This window comes from Convolutriloba macropyga, chromosome 10, assembly GCF_964194025.1.
Source record: "Convolutriloba macropyga chromosome 10, txConMacr16.3, whole genome shotgun sequence".
Taxonomy (NCBI): Eukaryota; Metazoa; Xenacoelomorpha; order Acoela; family Convolutidae; genus Convolutriloba; species Convolutriloba macropyga.
The window spans coordinates 22,184,286-22,205,535 of NC_134477.1; positions in this window are offsets into that span (position 1 = coordinate 22,184,286).

A 21,250-nucleotide genomic window follows, 5' to 3' on the forward strand; every position below is an offset into this window, starting at 1 on the left:
TTACTCAGTGCATGACCGTAGTTTAAACGGAAGAGTGGTTGATTTCTATTGAACTTTCCAATGTCCAATCGAACAAGCTTTGAGTGCATGACGGATTCGTCAAATGCGTGTGATACGTTCAGATCGAGTTCTGAAGTCTTTGGAGCCCATACCTTGTCGGCAGCGGTTTTAAGAACGTATGAAATGGTAATACCATTGTCCAGAATGGCACAACAATTATGTCTTTTATTATCATTTCCGAAAAGGGTGACAGGTATCACCTGTAGTTGATTTCTTGTTCTTGATGGAAAACCAGGATTATAAACCTGGGTTGGATTGTCATTGTTTTTGTCCTGTTGGTCCAATGGTTCACACATTGGCAGATCAATTTCTGTCAAGTTTGTAGATTCGGGTGCTCTTCGTCTGTCTGTGTGAAGAAAGCTGTGGTGTTTATGTCGTGTTCTGAGCTTACCTTTAATAGGATACTTCTGGAATTGTCTTATGGTTGTCTCAAGAATAGTAGTAATCTTAAGGCTTACCTGACTAATTATAGTCCTATGACTCTGGTCTGTTACTCTTCGATGGGATTACTAGTGGATAGAGCACGGGCCCCAATGCTGCAATCTAGACTTAGTCTCAAACATATTTCACGAGAGGAGTAGAGAGAGAGGTTCATATACTTTATTGTTATATCAGGTCTGACTCTGAAGGAGCCACTTAAAGAGTGAAAGGAAAGGTTTTAGCACATTTCTAAAAGGGAAAATAATAAATATAATTTTATCCAATCAGAAACGAGTATTTGAGTTTTAATAAATAATTTATTCTCTTCTGAATAAATAGTTTTTTCAAGTTTACTTCTGGATGTCAATCAAGATTGACTCCATCTTTCCGGGTTGTCGAGTTTTTGAAAGTTTTGTATTCTGTATAGTTTGTTCTTCTACTTTTCTTTTCTAGTAGAATAATTTGTAGTTGTAGGTAGGTTCGTATTCGCATGCAGGTTGGGCCGTTGTAGGCAGGTCAACTACTCAAAGACATTCTCTGAACATCAACAACCACAATAATATCTATTCCATGAACCATCCGAGTTCCAATGGTTCCCACAAGTGACGGCTGCCGATGATCCAGTGGTGTGTTGCTGTTCTGTCCTTGTAGTTGTGTAGTGACTTACCTGACTTACGCGAAAGTTTCTTAGTTTTAATTGTTAGAGGTGAGTTGTGAATTAAATCAAAAAATATTATAGTGTTACCCGGTAGAGGTGTAGGTGAAATTGAGTATTTATTAACAGGTCTATCGTGATTGGTTCACGAAGTTCTTGTTAACTATACATTCATTTATTTTTGTAACACTTTTACATGTATACATGTGTCCCTTCCGGCTGGAAAAAGAAAAATATATGCTTTATTCATGTGAAATTCGTTCACATATGTTCCAGGTAAATGAAATGTTAGATGTGAGGTTGTAAAAATTCCAATGGCAATTAATTAATTGTACAACAATTTTACCTTCTAAATTATTGTTACAATCACCTGATTCTTATGAGGTTAAATTTTGTTATGCAACACGCTCGGCAAGTATCATGTACATTTGTTTACAGTTCTCGGCTACAAACAGTAGAGGTGAAGTACTCCAGAATGTTCACAGGAGTTTCATTTTTCATTGTGAGTTGATAATATTCTGTATGGGGGGAATCAGTGTTATCAAACACCGGGTGACATTTAATTCTTTCCTTTTAAAGGTTATCTGTTAGAAATATGTGTTCAATTCTTTTGAACAGTGGGGTGGAAGGAGAAAAAGTGTTCCTGGAAGCTGGTCGATTCTTTTCTGTTTTACATCAGAGAAGGTGGTGTTCTATTTACTTCCATTAGTATTAGCTGTTACTCACGGTACTGTGTTCTAACATGGTATGGTGACATTTTCGAATTTAGGTCAACGTTGCAAATTGTTGGATTACCATATCTTTTTGTTTATGTCTTTACTAGTTAGTTCGTTCCTAAACTAGTTTTGTGACAACGCCATGTAGGTGTATTGTGAATATTAATACTATATTGTTGAAAATAGGATTGTTAAAATTCATCCAGGTGCATGTTTCATGATAGTACGTGTCTTTACATTTTGGCATGTAAAAAATTCTTAACTTAAGTAATTGCTATTTAATTGCATCTATAATTACATGTGGGTGTCATTTGAGTCGTTTATTTACAAACAGTACAGTTGTCATTACATATATTACATCGAAATTGTTGCGGTAAGTAATTCCAGAAATGTGTTCCGGTTTTTGATCAGACTTATTAAAGTGCCTAAATAGGAATATTAATGGGGGGGTGTTTGAATATATTCACCCTAATCTATAATTCAGGTGGTTTATTCTTTCCTAATCTTTTTCCCTGAATTGTTTGTCTCAAGTGCGGTTGCACTTGTTGATACAAAGTGCGGTGGCATTTTGTAGTGCGGTGGCACTTCTTGTAGTGCGGTGGCACTTCAATTGTGCTTTTATTATAATTAAATGTTATAACTCGGTATAAGGGGGGTTTGAGATATAATTTACAAGGTGGAAATATCTATGTGTAGATGTTGAGTTGCAAATGTCGGGGGGGTTGAGATTGAGAAATGAGAAAGAGGTTAGGTGTATCATTAGTCTATTTAAATTAGGTGAAGTGGTTAAGCTTTTATTAAACTATGTAATGATTACAAATTATTCATTGTTTAGAACAGCATGACAATTTGGAGTAATCTTTACTTTAACTGACATTTACTGACATAATTCATCAAGACATGACAGGTAAGACATTCATGGTGAGATATATGTGAGATAAGAAAGATAAACAGTTTAATGTTTACAGATCAGTGCGTTGAGAAAGTTTTAAATCAGTTTTGTTTGTTGCGGATAGTTTGTCAGATTTTTGAGATCTTGTTTTGTGATAGAAAATATGCTAGCGGATTTTGTAATAGGTTCGGTGTTATGTGTGGTACTGTTGCTTTTACAGCTTTTTGTATTTCCAATTCTTGATCCGTCGGTGGTCGGCATCCTATGTATTCTATAAATTTTTTGACGGGTTTCGCTGGTACGCTTCCGTGAATATGATAGGTGTGGTAATTCTCGGCTGGTTCGAGCGCTTCAATAGGTATTATAAGTAGCCGTTCGGGGTTTTCGATGGTTTGGAATATATAATAATTTTTGACAGGGTCAAAAATTCTCAGGGTGCCTTTCATGTACTTATTCTTAAGAATATATGCAAATTTCAAGAAATAAGTTGAAGTCATCTGATCGTTTATATATATAAAGTTTTCATGTGGAAGGTTGTCTCGCAGGTAGGTATAATAAAATAAATTATGTATTAGTTTGGTTTCATGTACTTTAAATTTGTTACATTGTACATCTTTGGGGGTGGGATGTAAAAAATTAAAACTTAATTGGAACATTTCATGAGTGTATGCCTTAAATGCCTGCGAAGTTTTTGCAACTACATGATTAAGGGAGGGGTTACGGGGTGAGGTGAATTTATAAGCATATCGATACAAAAACTTCTCCGTCAAGCTGTAAAATTGCTTTAGTTGGGGGCATCGTTGGTGGTGAACAACGTCTCTCCCCATATTGCGTGTACTTGTTTTTATCGTGTCTACTGTTTCACAGAGTATTGGTGAAGGAATTCAGGAAGTCGTTGTTCCTGGGAATGGAATTCCTCTACACGAAAATGGTGTAGCTTATTTTTGTATGGGATGTTCGACCAATTGAGGAAAGATAGGAGCGGGTTGTATTGCTCATTATCTAGGTCCGCGTACAATCGGGGATTATCATTTTTGAACCATATGGTCTCGCTGACGTGCGTGCTGGGTGATTGCTCGTACGTGCTGATGTGGAAAAAACTTTTGGGGTTACTGCTACCTGGGGTGACTGCGTGTGGAAATCTCAGGTTATTAGGACGAATGTTTGAGATCTCTCCCCGTTGAACTAGGTTGTAATGTTCAATTATTGGGTTTACATATTTTCCTAGTCTATTATGAACAGGTATCGTGCCGTTTAATTCTGTAGGTGGTTCTGGCATTGGTGCAGGCTTGGGAGGGTTGAAAGCGGCTGGAGGCGGGTATACAGGCATTGGTGGATACTGGCTTTCATTGCTATACGGGTTAGTGTAATAAATTTGTTGCATTGTTGGTGTTAATACAGCTGTTGACTGGCATAGCGGTGATGCATGTACTTGATTATATTGATATGAAAGGTTTGCTATAGGTTGATGGCTGGGGTGATACTTGACTTGTTGGTGGACTTGCTGGGATCGGGAAGCGATGTGTTTCCTTCTCTCCGCCAGTTAGTTATATCGCACTTCTTGTCCGTTGGTGTTGTAGACTTGGACGACGAGGCTCTTTACTTTCTGTTCCTGCTCGGATGGAGTACGTGATTGGAGTCGCTCAGATGGGCTCGGTGTTTGTCGTCGTATATTGGTCTGCACTCCAGTATCCATTGTGTTGGATTCGACAATGGTTGCAGGACTCGTTGCTCGTAAGCTGATTTCGCCCTCTTCCACGGAGAAGCTAAGTGAAAAGTCGGCCTTAAATTCACACTCTGATGACATACTAAAACGAATCTAGATGTATTTGTTGTATATTATTGAATCTTTGTAAAATCTTTTAAATATAAGGTGATATCTACAGGTTATTGTGCTAGTAGTAGGTTATTACTCTTAGTAAAATGTGAATGGGTGAATGATCAGTTAGAACATTGAAAGGTTGTACACAAAAAGGTTATACTCAGTAATTGAAATTACAATGTTCGTATTCTATATAGTTGATGTTAGTATAATTGGTGTGGATATATCGATGAAATGGTGAAATAATATTGCCAAAAATTTCTTTCTATTTAGGTAGGTGATAATATTAGTAGGAATGTAGTGTAGGTTAGATATTATAGCGAAGGTAATTATCTACTAATGTTTTAAATGAGTCAGGTGATTTTTTGAATTTTTAAGTTTTTGAGTTCTTACTTTTATTTTTTATTTTTTATGAATTTTGTATTAAATTTCATAATTAGTGATTGATTGTGAGTCTGAAAAGATGACTTCATTTGTGTGAGGTCTATCTTCCTCATCCAACATATCCATGTTTATACTCAATGGACTTATGTTTTTATTGACTTTTAAATGTTTGAAATCCAAAGGCGGTGGGTTTTGGATTTCAAGTAATTTAACAGAAGGAATTAAATGTTTTGGTGTTTCGTCTTTTTGAGTAGTCTCGTAATTCGGTCTTTTATCGAAAAACTCAGGTGCACTTGGAGTTTGAAATGGCGGTGGTCTTATTAATGGGGTTGGTGGTAATAGTGGAGGTATTTTTGGTAATGGTTGATCTCGAATCGATCCTTTGTCGTTTATTGTTTCTAATAGTTCTTGGTGTAAAGGTTCAAGGTTGGATTTTCGCGTTGGGACAATGGGTTTACTTTTGTGATCAGTATTCTTAAGTTGTATACCTTTCTTTGATCGTCTGATTGTTGCATTATAATGTTTGTAATTGGTATCAACATATACATCATTATCATCGTCAAGTACGAATGGTGATTCGGTTTTTTGAATATCTGATTTAGTTCTTGGCTGGTATTTCATTGTGACTTTTAGTTTCTTCTTTTCTGTGTTACTATTCTGTGTTCCGTGGCTATTATTATCATTATCTGATGAATTATCTGTATCTTGTGCTTCAGCAATCAATTGTGTTAGTGTGTGTGAAAATATTCCAAATATTCCAGATAAAAGAATTCGTGTTAAACTTACTTGTTTACCAATAGCTTTGTGTACTGCAAAGGCGTTGTAAAATTTAATTATGACATTAAATACGAATACTAAAAAATTTACCATGGCATATAATATTGCTATTTTTTCGAGTATTTACCAAGCCAACCAAATAGGGTTATGATTTGGTGTTTTAACCATTTTCCATCGAATATTTTTTTCCAGTTGATGATGGACTGGTCTATCTGGAAAATATAACCATTAATGTTAGGATCTTTTTGCCATTTGAGTGAATTTTCATAACGTTTTTAGGCATCTAGTGGTCCTAGTTGGTCTAGTTCATGTAATTTTTGAGCATTAGCTGAGGTGGCTTCATGCAGTGGCTCGGATCTGTCTCGGATATACTCTCGTAATAAATCTCGTTCTCGTTCTTTTATCAGTTGTTCTTTACTGAATATTCCGTTTTCAATTAAACTAGCTCTACTAAAAAGGTTATCGACTCTAATTTCTTCAGGTGAAATTGTATGAAGAATCGTTTCGACTTTTATAGGAAAAGGCGTTAGTCTATATCGTACAGTTCCCCTTATATCAATGGAAATGAGTTTATCAAAATAATTGTGGGAACAAGGGACTTTTTTAGCCCAGGCGTAGGTTTTTCGTGTTAGTTGGTGTACGTATTGTACAACTCCTATATACGGGATGGGTATTTTGTCGTAAGTTTTATCATCTAGTACCCATAGTTGTGAGACTTTTTTGGCGCATCTGTACATTTTCATAACATTTATACCTTCTTCCTGTACAATTATAGAACGGTCTCCTGTTAGTATGTAGCCTAGTAGTGGTTTGTCTTTGTGTACTTGTGTAAGTGCTAGTTGTCTAATGTTCCGGGTTTGCTCGCATAGTTTTGAGTAAAATTCAATGGCTTGTAGGCTGAGTTGTGAATATATTTTACTCATATACAAGTCCATTTGCAATTCTAGGTGTGTTATTTCATTGAAAAAACCATAGTAGTAATAATTGGTGCGGTTTTCGGTTTTATTTGGTTGTTGAGAAATATCTTTACTATTGATTTTTATAAATTTTCGTTATCGAAGGTCTTAATATCTGTATCGTATGGTTTTCCTGTGTCAATATCAAAATCATGTTCATAAATTATGAAGATGTCTTCGTATTCTGTTGGGTATAATGGTTTTGTAGATCCGCAAAGAATTCTGCTTTACTATAAACTTCAAATCTGCTTGCTATTTGGGTGTTGTTTTTAAGTGTGGTTTTGTTTTTGCTCTGTTCATTTAATTTTTGAACTAAAGTCCAGTCGGTGTTTGCTTCGATCCAATACTTATCTTTGTATTTTACCATGTATGCATCAAATCGTAACATTTCAAAGATCTGACAATTCAGTAATTGTGTGTGTAATTCTGTAATTCAGGTTCCCAAACAATGGTTGATTTAGTTAGGGCTGTTGGGTGACAGTATCTCTTTTCTACATTGCATGGTAATTTGGTAACATCTAATGAAATTTCATTCGTTTCTAGGTTCAGTGTCAGTGATACTTCGCTTAATGACAATGTCCAATCTAGGATATCCAGTCGACTTTGGACTTCTCATCCACCTTTACAATTGGATTGTCTGTTTTTAGATGCTATCGGTATCCAGGATTGGTCTGTATAATCTTAAACTAATCTTCCGTATTGTGGTGTTAACGGGGTGATGTATGATAATCTAATTTCTCCTTGTGCTTTTTCTTTTCGGTTTTGTAAACTTGGGTTTTTCATATAATTAAAAGAAATATTATAATTTTTAGGTTGATATTTAGTATTTTTTAGGATGTTGATTTGTGCTACTTCATTTCTGACCTCATCCGGGTCTAATATTTTTGTTCGTTGGACATCCGAGTAACAATAATTTTGACGACTTGCTCGGATAAAATCGGTGTGTTGTGAACACCAACGAACAGTTTCTTTTATTGTTCCTTCAACTGCGAATGCTTTGATTTCTATTGCTTTTGCTCTAGATAGTAGTTGTACTCTAGATAGTAGTTGTGCTCTAGATAGCAGGTGCTTTTGCTCTAGATAGTTGTTTTTTCCATTTCTAGATCCATAAGTTTAAATGTGCAGGTGCTAATTTTATTAAGTTCATAATATTTAACATTGCTGATTACGTTTATTTCACAATCATAATGTTTGACAAATTTGTCTTGTGGTCCTGTTGGTGGTCCAGCTGTGATTGTGTGATTACTTGGTTTTAGATTTTTGTCTATTATTCTTCGTGAGCGTTTGTGTATTTTGTTATGGTTTGTTTCATTTGTGAATTTTGTTATTGCTGATTGAGGAATATTGTGATTTCTACGATATGGTTCTATGATCGCTCCGTTAAGACTAGTCTGTACTTCGTGTATTCCAGTTATTTTCTGTTTTGATATTGGAAATTCTAGGCTTTTGGATATTTGAGAGTGTATTTCGAGTTGTGTTTTTTCTAGATGTTGTATGTTATTTTCTATCTCTATGTTTTGGCTAATGAATGGTGTATCTATTTGAGTTCGAGGTCTTGGTTTTCCACAGTTATGGAACCAATAGTTTGCTCGTATATTCCACAGATCTTCATAATCTGATTCGGTGATATTTATAATATTCGTGAAGTAAGTATTATTTATTTTGTGTTTAGTTCGATCTTTTAGGTTTTTGATATCTTTTGCACGAAGTTTATTTGGTTCTAAGCCGTATTCAAGGTATACTAGTAATAGGAATAGAAATATAAAGGTGAAGAGTATTACGTGTATTATTACTAGCTGAACCGACATGTGTACGTTAGTCCTGTGTATGGGTTATAAAATGATGCAAAACCAGGTGTTTGCTGTGTATATCTATCAAATTTGTATATAAATTCAGTGCAATTAAATGGTGGAGGTGTAGTACGTGTGGTAATGGATGAGGTTGCTGCTTGAATGGGATGGTTAAAAATGGTGTTATATCTAGTTGTTGATTGAAAGTGTAGTTCTAAACTTGATGTTGATAGTACGTTAATTGCGTTTTGTCTCTGTCGTGTAGTGAGGTTTAGAGTATGTTCAGGTCTTTCTCTTGACCAATTAGTAGATGTGTCTCCTAGACTTGTTCGTCCGTATAGAACTGGTGCTGGTGTATCCGACGTGTGATCTAATAGAAATATTTGCGTATGTTCACGAGTTCTGCTTCTCGTTGGTGGGTTTTGATTATGTATTGCTGGTAGTATGGGTCCTCTTGGTCCTGTATAATTTTCGGGTAGTCTGATTGCCGGTCCAAAGATTATACTGGATACAATAGGTGAATGCTCTGATACTAACGATGATTCTATTTGGGAGTACGTATTAGATACGTTTTCTTCTGAAGATTTGTTTTGTGTTGAGAGGGTTAGGCTTGATCTTGGTGTTATTTGTGAACTCGAGATTGATTCTCGTGATGATGCTGTCCAAAATGAGTTTTGGGGTGCGATTGCTTGATGTTGTCTAAGTTGTTGTTGTACAAAATTAAAATCTAGTACTTGTTGTCTTGTTGGTTGATAAAAGGGATTCGCTCTAAGTTCTGTTGATGTGGGAGTGGCTATTGATGGTTCGCTAGGTAATTCCGGTGAAGCAATACTAAAATTTTGTAATGTTGGTGTACTTGTTCTGCTAGATGGTTCTGAACGTCTGGTGCTTAATGGTCTTATGTCGTTATCGTCTGTTTCGATATCTGTTGTACGATATGGGATTAAAGGTGCTTGGTTTGGATACGAAAAAGAAGATCTTCTTCTTGCTTTTACTAGAGTCCTCCTGGATTGGACGCTTTCGCATTTCACTGTGTATGGATTCTCTGTTCCTATTTCACTTTCTTCTGGTGATGTTGGTATATTAGTTAAATCAGTGACTTCGTTGTCGTGCGGGCGTTCAATATTTTTATTGTTCGACGCAATTGTGTAAATTAAGCACCCCTGTCAGGAGTTCCTGATGGGTTATTTTGGTGTCTATTATTTGTAGCGAAATGGTTATTTGTTAATTGATTATTATTTCTTGGTATCATTCTATTCTGTCGAATATTGTGTTGTGTTATTTGTGAATGTGATTGTAGATTCAGTTGTGTTTATTTTGTTGGGATGTGTTGTTATATAATGCAACTGTGTTATTTCGTGTAAATGCGAGTGTGGTGCGATTGTTTTGGTAGTTTGGGTCTTGAGTATATTGTGCATTTATTGCTGTTGGTGGTGATAGAATAAGTAATGGAGTTATGGTTTGTATAGGTTGGCTTGTTTGTGCGCATAAAATAGAAACCCAATGTCAGGAGTTCCTGATGGGTTATTTTGGTGTCTATTATTTGTAGCGATATGGTTATTTATTAATTGATTATTATTTCTTGGTTTTATTCTATTCTGTCGAATATTGTGTTGTGTTATTTGTGAATGTGATTGTAGATTCAGTTGTGTTGTATTTTGTTGGGATGTGTTGTTATATAATGCAATTGTGTTATTTCGTGTAAACTTGAGTGTGGTGGGATTGTTTTGGTAGTTTGGGTCTTGAGTATATTGTGCGTTTAATGCTGTTGGTGGTGATAGAATAAGTAATGGAGTTATGGTTTGTATAGGTTGACTTGTTTGTGCGCATAATTTAGAAATCCAAACTTCGTGATTTTCACGTCTGTTTGTTTGGTAAATTAGAACGTTTCCATAATATTGTGTATTTTCTGGAAAAACGACTCGTAAGTAAAGTTATGGGCTCTTAAAGTATAGTAAATAGCTTGTTCAACGTTTCTGTCGGGATCAATTTTGATGAGTGTTTTTATGGTCCAAATATAGATTTTAATAAGTTAGAGCACATTAATACAAAAAAATATATTGATGCTGTTTATATAATATAAAATATATTATATTTTATATATAAATATATATAAATGCTGTTTTTACGAATTGGAAAATTTCAAGTTCAATATTTTCAAGAAATGGTTTGCAAAAATGGTTTGTGTCTTCCTCGTTTAAACCTTGTCCTTCTGACATTTAATAGATTGGTGTAGTTGCATGTATTACTCTATTTCTTCGAAGGGCGGTACGTATAAATTCAAATGCTAGATATGTCGAAATAGCTACTACACAAGGTGTTGTGAGTATTCTAATTAGACTAATTATAGTGTGCAATATTATAAAGGTATCAATTTTGGCTGTTTAGGTGAATATTGCGGTATTGTTTTCAGAGACTATTACAAATGGTCTGTTAAATTTAGAAATGGCAATACACTTTTCTTCAGTTATTTGTCGTCTGAAATTCTCGTAATCCATCATAGAGTGTAACGTGATTGGTTTTTTCAGTAGGTGATAAAAGTAGTGTTCTCCCCAGTGAAGATCTACTAATGTATTATTATTTTTGATTGCTGTGCACGCTATAAGGTATTTCTTTGTTGTATGTTCTACAATTAACTAAATGTAATGTATCGTTATTTTAATGAATATGACAATGTGCGTGTATGTTTAATTGTTTGTATTTGTTTCTGCTACTAGGACATTCAACTAAAATTGCTACTTCAGATTTTGGCTTTTTTTCCATCTATATCGTACATATCTAGTTCTAGTGTGTCCGTCTTTGTCTTTCGTTTGGAATCTAAATGTAATATTAATTATTTTAGTATTTTTGGCTATTTTGAATTGTTTGTCTATTATTACTTTTCCTGACTTCTCTCTCGTCACGCGTATTCGCATAAAGGTATTTTAACAATTAACGTGTTAACAATTTCTATTGAAAGTAAGATTTAGCTGGATATTTTGAATTTCTACTATTTCGTTAGCAATCTGTAGTGTTTGTTCCTAAATGGGTACTAATTCTGGGTGTTCTTTGTACAAACTAGATTGTAGATTATTAGAAATATAGGTGTAACCGGCGATATTAGTAATTATATTTGTATCAGTTACAAAATGTTTACTGATGATAATAAACATACGGGTTTTGTATGTCTTTCGTTAGGTTGATATCTTTTTTGTATTTTTTCAATTATGTTTTCTTAATACAAGACAAGGTGGAATTTCTAAATGTTGGAATCAATATAATCTAGATGTATATTATTCTAAATATGAATATTATTCTAAATCTGAAAACTATTACAGTTCGGATGAATATGAATGTCTAAATATTTAGTGTACCATGCAAACTATTACATCTATCACAATTATGTGTACTCACTTGAGAAAGGTGATTATCTAATGAAGAAGGTGATTTGAAATTTGTAGAGGCGGAGACTGAAATGGTAGACAGAAGGGAGAGACATAAGAGAGACAGAAGGGTAGAGAGGAAGTGTGTTTGAGATTACTCCGTTCAACTGGGTAAGAGTTTAGTTGGGATATATTCGTTGATTGGAATTGAAATCAGATTAGTATCTGATACAGGATTGATCAGGTGTTAAATAAGTGAAAGGATTACCTGTATCAAAGATTGACTCTGATTTTTTGAAAATACAAGAGGAATTTTCTTAAGGATCTCTTTTAAGAGTTCTTGTTTGATGAAGAAAATAGAGATTGAATATTTTGTTTTTGGTTTGATGAGAATGTTAGACTTTGCTTAAATTATTAAGCTTTGTTGATTTGGGATCTAGTTTGAAATTCGATTTCATTCCAAGATTGAGAAGATTGAACTGGTAGTGAAAGTCAACTGACTAGCATGAGGCAAAATCGAGATAGTGATGTCGATTCTATATCGAATTGGGTCTATTTTCTAAAATTCCCAATTAGCGTTTTGTTTGAGTTTTAGAATCCTTTTAAGCGTGTCTGCCATTCATCAATAGTGGCCATTAGCAAGGTGTTTTAGTTAGCAAGTTGTTTTAATTGGGTTCTGAACAACTTGCAATTGAATTTTAATTGAATCTGAACAACAGGTAATGACTTTAAGTGGCTTCATTGAGTGGCAGTTGCGATCTTTAAACTTGTTCTGCTCTGTTGAACACAGTCTTTCCGTCTGCATTGAGTGAATAAGTGTTGTTTAACAATGTCGATTTGTCTACTTTAAGAGTATTTGAGGCTTTCCAAAGCCGTATAAGTGTGTTACTTTGTCGGACTGAGTACTTTAATTGCGTCCGTACAAGTGTTTAAAAGCCTTAAGTATTTGAAAGCATTTTCCTTTAATTATTATACTTAAGTCTTCCTTATATTTTCAAATGTTTTAAATGAATCCTTAATGGATATCTGCATGATTTTTTCTTTCTGAGATGGAGAAAATTGAAATTTGTTGGTACTTTTTGAATCGCTCAAGTCCATAGGTGAAGACTTGGTGTTATTTTTCAAGTGTTAAAATTGGTTGTATCGTACTTAAGTGTTCTTATACGAAGATCTTGAAGTACGTATTAATGTAGTTTTTAATGTAGTAGGCGTTTCTGGGAGTCTGAGTTTGTGATCCGTTAATGGAATGGAGTGTTCATTAATGGATCTAAATGTTGAAGAGTGATTGATTGACGTTTGCTAATTGCGTATATGATATATCTATTTTCGTTCATTTGGACGATCCGTGTCATTTAGCAGAATATTGTGTGATGTAAGGTTATGACTGTCGGTTACGAATGTCGTCATGGAGGTGTTTAGTGTAGAGGTTGTAAATGCAGTGTAGAATTAGAAAATGAAATAGTGTCAAAGATGTTGTATGCGCGGTGTGTGCGGGTAACTTTGTGTATGTATTATATGTGGACTGAAGTGTTATAAATAGTGGTTATTGATATACACAATGGTTATTGTTTTAAACAGTGGTTATTAATATCGTTGTGACGTGAGTGAACGGAAGAGGGTGTCTTGTGAATTTTGTTCACTAAACAGAATGTTGGATAGACAGAATAGATGGTTTCGGATATGAATTGCAAGGTGACTAGAGGTGGATATGTATTATTAAGTAGTGATGAAATCGTATTAGAGGTATGTTTATCTTCGTAATACGACTAGTGGTGTGACTAAAAGAAGGTGATTTGATGTGGATGTTACCAGATAATAATTTATTTTTACATTGTTTCAAGTGATAAGAGAATTGACTTTCGTGTGCGTTTTATGAAGTTGTTGGCTAAGTTGTTATCTTATTCGTTATGTTGGGATTTATGATGTCGGATTATTTTATGGCGGGATTAGTAATATCATCAATATTGTCAATATTATTTAGTCGTCTTAATAGATAATATTTCCTTTAATATTGAGTTATTCCTTTTGTTATGGTGCTATAATTATTGGTGCTACCTTTAGGTCCGTTGCCTTAGTTCGTTACTTATTCGATAAATTTCGTTATTCGTTATTCGATATTCGATAAATTCGTTATTATTCGTTATTCGATAAATTTACTTCAATTAGTTTTATTTTAGTTACGTTTGTTTGTTTACATTTCCTTAGTTTACATTCCTTCATTTACTTCGATTAGTTTATTTTAGATTCTTTTAGTTGTTACATTCGTTTAGTTTAGATTACATTCGTTTAGATTACTTTTGTTTAGTTTAGATTACATTCGTTTAGTGGAGTTGTTGTTATTGTTGTTAAATAGTTGTTTGCTTTAGTCAGAGTTCGAAACGTAGTTGTTAGAAGCTGACTTCAGGTATTTAGTCTAGATTAGTTTAGGATTAGTTTAGGATATTAGTTTAGTTCATGATATTAGTAGATTAGTTTAGGATATTGGTTTTAGATTAGTAGAATTAGATTACTTCATCTTATTACGATTATTTAGATTTCGGTTAGTTAATGATCAGTTAGGTAGTGATCAGTTCTTTATTTATTAGTTAGTTAGTGAGGTATTAGTTATTTAGTTATTTTTGGTGTAGATAGTTAATTTAAGTAGTTAGTTCAATTACTCGTGCTGTAGTTCGTGTTATTTAGTTGGTTGTCGTTTATTTATAATTCGTTTACAGTAGTCGGGTAGTTTACAGTTACTTATTCTAGTTTATTTGTTTACTTTATAGTTAGTTATGTAGGTCTAGTTAGCGTAGTGTTTTCACTGAGTTTAGCTAGTTGACTGAGTATATTTAGTTTAGTTAGTTTACAGTTAGTTTATTTAGTTTAGTTAGTTTGCCGTTAGTTATATAGAAAGTTAGCAGAATTTTATTAGAACACTTTAGTGTAGGTTAGTTGCGTGTGTCTAGCTGATGTTCCCGGATGGTGGTGCATTGGACGGTGCCAGTGCCGTGTATGTTGCCGGTGCCGGTGCCTTCATTGTTGGAATTCCTTCACTGTAATGAGTTCATTGCAGGTATTTGTGTATGTCTCGCTGAGGTGCTCTGCTGATTGTCATTGCAATTACAAGATTGTGTATTGGTTTGGGTTTGAAATTTTTCTTCGTATAGGTGACATTTTAAGGCAACTAACGTGTATATTAGTTGTTTTATCATTTGATTAGTTTGATTATTATTAGATTAGATTATTGTTAGATTATTTTTTTATTTTTTGATTAGAGTAGATTATAATAGGACTGTGTATTTGATTTATTATTTGTTTGTGTTTAGCTTTTATTTATTAGTTTAGTGTTTGTGTTATTTATACTTGTAGTTATTTATTCGTTAGTTACTTGTCAATTATTTGTTCGTAGAATAGTTATTCATTTTGTTTATTAGTTATTTGTTTATCGACATTTATTATTGCGTGACTGATGATGCAGTTGGTGATAAGTGACCAACAATTTTTATTGTATGGCTGATGATGCGGCTGGTGAGAAGTGACCGAAGTGTGATTGTGTTGCGATAAGGCTTTCCAAGGAGATTGTTTATTATATACTATTCACAGATGGTGCTCACAGATGGTGCTCACCTATACTATTCACAGATTATACTCACAGATGGTGCTCACATATACTATTCAAAGATGGTGCTCACAGATGGTGCTCACATTGGTTCTGTGAATGATGCTCTATTCTGCGGCTGATGCGCAAATGGCATGTTGCTGGGCAGCTGATGTGGTGTATGAACAGATGGTGTATCTGCAGATGGCGTAGAGTATAGTTACAATTTTGGTTCTGGTTCACAATTGACGAGAAAAGGTGAAACATGTTTAATGAAGATTGAAAAACTTTTTGAACTTCATATTTGAACTTTTTGAACTTTTTAAATTGTTGATTTTTTCCCTGGTTTTAGTGTATGTGTAGTGTGTATTATTATATTATTCTGAATTAAATTCCCTTGTTTCGTTTTTAAATCACTGAGATATAGAATGGAGGTGGTGATAGTAGAAGTTGAGTGCTAAACACATTATAAATGAAGTAAACACATAATAAATGATGATTACTAAACATGATTACTGAATATGAAGGTGATGAAAAAGGTATGTATTACCGATAATAGTGTATGCTAAAATATTTATGAACCTTTAATTCGATCAAACGAGCTTTCGGCGAAATGACCGTTCGACTAGATGATCATCCGGTGGAATGTATCAGTTAATACAGACTTAATACAGACTTTAATATTAATACAGGCTTCTAGTGTGGACACTAATGTCACTAAACCTTTACTGAATAAATGAGCTTTTGGAAACTCGGTTAAACAGTTCAAAGGCTTGCATTATGGTATACTGCATTGGTCATTTTATTGGTGTATATTAACGGTGAAAATAGAATAAAGGGATATGAATTAAATGCAAGTGCGAACTAAATACAAGTTCTTGATTTTTTAAGACATTAATTTATGGAATGATATCGTTTGTATTATTCTGTTAGATGCAGATTTTATTATCGTCTCGGAACTAAATGGTTAGTTATTACTCGGTTTCAAAGGAAGAAAGAAAAAGTAATTTGTTCCTCACAAATACAAAATATAAATCAATTTAGAATGAAGATGTGACCTAAGAAGATGTGACCTAAGTATAAATTTCACATTATAGAATAATAGTGTTTAGTGAAATAATTATTGTTAAGCTTCAAATGTGACCTCATATGATTTATGATGATTATATTAGAACGTGTTAACACGAATTTGTTTCAAGGTTTTTATTTCAAGGTTTTTTTTGTTTCAAGGTTTTTATTTCAAATAATAATCTGTTTTGAATTAATTTCTGTTATTTCGAATTTATTTTGAATTTTCTTTTTCTTAAATTGTATGGTGACTTTTCTTCCAATTTTTCGGTTTCTTGTGTGAGATCCATGCAGTTTTTCTTCATTATTGGTTTTTCTGGTTGTTTCAAGGTTGGTACATTTTTATCAAATAAAAAGTTGTAGAGTTCTTCTTTAATATGTTTTTCTTTTTGATAGTATGGTACTATATGATTTCTGTGGATTGTAAAATTTTCTTTATTCTGGTCCTGTAGTATGTATGTTGTATTAGTTGGTTTTTCAATTGTTAGGTATGGGCCTGTCTTGAGGGGTATTAGTTTTTTCGATACTCCTTCTATTTGTTGTTGGTTAGTTAGGATTACAAATGTACGAATTCGTAAAGTTTTGGCTGTTCGAAATCTTGTATTCATTTCATCGGTTAGTTGTTTGCGATTTTGTAATATTCGTGTTATTGTTTGATAGGTTTCGTTAAATTGTTTTTCTTTATCTAAAAACGATTTTGCAAAAGTTCCTTTTTGCAATTTTGTAAGTTTTGGGTGATTGAATTGTTGTTCTAGGTGGGTGTGTGTAGGTTGTGTCTTACAGATGCTTTTATCTGAAGGATTACAATTTCCAGGCTCATCAGTTGTTGTTCCCAATTTAACTTGTGTTGGTTTACGTGGTTTTTGGTTAATTACTACTTCATAGGGTGACATTCCTAATCTAGTTTGGTATTGTATATTATAGGCGTAGTGAAAGAATTTTGCTTTTCGTGACCAATTATTGATTTTTCTATCTACTTATGTTCTTATGAACTGTCCAATAATACGATTTGTTCCTTCTACTAGACCGCTGGTCCAGGGTGCGTAGGTAGTACTTGGTTTAAATTTTATTTCAAAATATTTACACAGGTGTGTAAGTTCGGTGTTAATAAATTCCGACCCCTTGTCTGATCGTAGTTCTTCCGGTAGTCCGAATTTCATGAACCAATGTTCGATTAATGCTGTGTATGCCTAGTAAGCGTTTTTTTTTGGTGCACACCTAATGGTGACAAAATGTGAAAATGCGTCTACTATTACGAAAACATATTGATGTCCGTCAGAAGGTGGGTTTATGGGTCCTTTTGTATCTATCATGATCATTTCGTTGAATGTAATTTTGTTGAAGCAAGGTGTTCTGTGTTTATATTGTTATGGTTTTTTGCAAATTTTTTATTTGTTTGAACTTTGATACAATCTGCTAATAAGATCTTGATCCAAGTATTGAGGTTAGGGATTAAAAATTTTTCAATCAGGTTTCGTTTTGTCTTTTCTAATCCTGTGTGACCAACTGTATCTATGCAGTGGTTTTCAAAGAATGCACATAGTAGTAGTGTGAGTGGTAGGCAAAATCGTATTAATGATTTTTTCTTAATTGTGATAAGCATTGTCATTAGTGAGGTGTTTTCGTCTATCACTTTTGACTTAAATTTTCTGCAATATGCGCATAGTCCTTTATTTCCTCGGATTTCTAGTGTGACTGAATGTGATTTATTATTATTTGTTTTCCATATTTTTACTCTGGTTAGTACTGGGTCTAGAATTTGTGTTTCTTTTAATAAAGAATTGGTGATTTTTGTATTTTCGTCGTAGAAGATGTCATTTATTTTAACATTGTCGAATTGTTGATTGGATGCTTGTACGTTATTTAATAATCAAAGATAGTCATCGTCGTGATGTTTAATGTAAGGTCCGTTTTGGTTTTTAGATATTATTAGGTCATCTTTTTCAATTATTGGTGAATTCCAATTTTTAATTTTCGGTTTATATTTTGGTATCAGGTTTGTTTTTGTTTCAATTTTAATTTTTTCATATGAAATAGGTTGGTGTTCGTATTTATCGATATTAATTCAAAGAAATTATTGTGGATATTAGCTAATAGAGGGTAGTGTGTTTGATTTGTTTTTTCTTTATGCTATATTGGCATTCGATATTATTTCCAAACGGTGTTTTTGCAAAGTGAAATTTATTATTTTCTGGTACTTCAACTGTGATATCTCTAGTTTTTGTGATTTGTTCTTCGTTAACGGTTCTGCTAAGGAGATCTGGCAATGCTAAGTTTTTTCCTTCTGTCCATATACTATGGAGGTTCGGGAATTTCATTAGTATTAGTTGGAATCTGTAAACTCTATGATTAGGTTGATTTTTCTGGGTGAGTAGATATATAATAGGTTTATGATCAGAAAATAGTATTATCGGGTGTTTTGATCCTGTTAAGAGGAAATCATATTCCTTTAGTGCAAATATTATTGCGCTACATTTGCGAATGAGAGTTGATAGTCTCATTTCGATAGGTGTAAATAATCGTGAATTTGCTAATATCAGATTCGTTTTATTGTCTGTTGGCTGTTGTTGTAATAATGCTGCTCCGATTCCGGTGTTGGAAGCATCGGTAATGATGTAAAATGGTTTACTAGTGTCTGGCATTGTAATTTCGAGTTGTTTGGTTATCGTTTGTTTCATTTTTCAAATACTGTTTGATGTTCTTTTGACCATTTAAATTCTTTTCCTTATGTAACAGTTTATAAAGGGGTTGTAGTATGGGTTGCATTCCATGGACATATTTGGCTAAGAAATTAATAGTTCCAAGGTATCGTTGAAGTGATTTCATGCTATTCGGCGGTTCTAAATTTTGGAATCCTTCAATCCGTGAAGTCAAAGGTTTTATTTTTTTGTTTTCAATTATTTGTTCAAGAAATTTTACTTTCTCCAAATGAAATAAGTTTTATCAGGTGCTGCTTTATGGTTTTCTTTTTGTAGTATTTTGTAATATTCTTCCAATGTTTCATACATTTGGTCGTACGTTGTTGTTTGAATGAAGATATCGTCTACGTAGGTGATTACTGTTCTTTTCCGATTTAGTGGGTATAAGAAGTGAGTAAGAATGGAGGCGAATGCTGCTGGTCCAATTGATATACCATAGAATAATCGTTTAGAGCAATACTGTTCGTTTCCATTCGTGAAATGGGTATATCTCATGGATTCGTTATCTAAGGGAATTTGGTTATATGCACTGTTCAGATCTGCTGTTGTGAAAACTGTACCGTTTAATCGGGTTAATGCTACATCTACTGGTTCTATTGGCCAGTTACAGTTTGATTCGTCTATCATACTGTTCAAGTATCTAGCGTCTAAGACGATTTTTAGTGATTCTCCTTTTCGTAGGATGATCACTGGGTTTGTGAATGTGTTGCCGGTGGACAATTGTTCTTTGTTGACAGGTGAAATTATATCGTACTTTTTCAAAACGTCGAGTAGTTTTTTAATTTGATCTCTTAAGGGAATTGGTACTTTGCTGACTCTCTGCTTTTTGAAGATTGCATCTTTTTGCATAGGTAGGTTAAGTTTTACTTTTGTTTTTCCAACGTCAAATTTTTTTGTAGCATATACATTTCTGTATTTCAAAATTATGTCAACTATTTCGTCAAATTGACATGTGTTATGTAAGAATGTTGGAAATCAAACATTTGTATAAATTCTTTGTCCTTGTCATTGTATTTGGTGATATTAAATTTACATTTGAAATTGGGTTTTTCTTTCGAATGTTGCAACTTGGTTTGTACTTTCGTCGTTGTTTATTTGAAGAATATCATTGATATCTTTTGCATTTTCATAGGTGAGGTGATATAATGCTGAGAAAAGGTCTAACGAGTTTGCTTGGTAAACTTCCATATGAAACGTTTTAAATGTTGTGTTTTGATATATAATACCAATTAGTTCATTTTGAGTATCATTTTATGATTATTTTTGTTAATTAGATAAATGTCTACGAAATTCTCGTTTTCTTTGGTTAAATCGTTAATATCGGTGAATGATAGGTTATGATTCTTATTAAAAGGTTCAAAGTAATGTAGTGATCCGTGCAGAGTTTTTCCGTTTGGTTTTTCCATTCTTTTTAAAATGGGAATTGGGGAGGTTAAACATTTGTGTTCGTGTGGTTCGAAGTTCTAGAGTAATATGGATATTCTTTGGTTGTGATTTGAAAGAAATGGATTTCATTGTCAATATCTGTTGGTGTGTTGATTGTTAACTTATTTGTGTTAAGTTTTATTGTTTCGATATATTCTCTAAAGAAAGATGTTCCCAGAATGTTATGTTTACATTTTGTTACATAGAAAAATATATTAAAAATTGGGTGAGGATTACTCCTACTATTAGAGATTCTTTCCGGTGTCACGTTTAAATTTATAGTTCCCAAGGTTTCGCTTTTGTATTATTTGCGGCAGTCAGCGTTCTAATTGATTTGTTTAATTGGAGGTGAGGATTATTGTATTTTAACTCCTTCCATGTGTCTTCGTTAAGTAGATTGAGTGTGGCTCCGGAATCCAATAGGAAATTTCAAGTATTAGTTTTTGTTTAGTAAAATCGGTTTTGAAGTTTGTGCATTGATACATTGGTAGTATCCGTGTAGGATTTGATTCGATTGTGTTAATCGAGTTGCAAGTGTTTTCTTGTGCGTTATAGACTTTTTCTAATATCTGCTGATCTTCATCCGAAGAATCTGTTGAGTAATTGCACTCTTCGATTCCAGGTTGATCTTGTTCATTTTCGTGTGG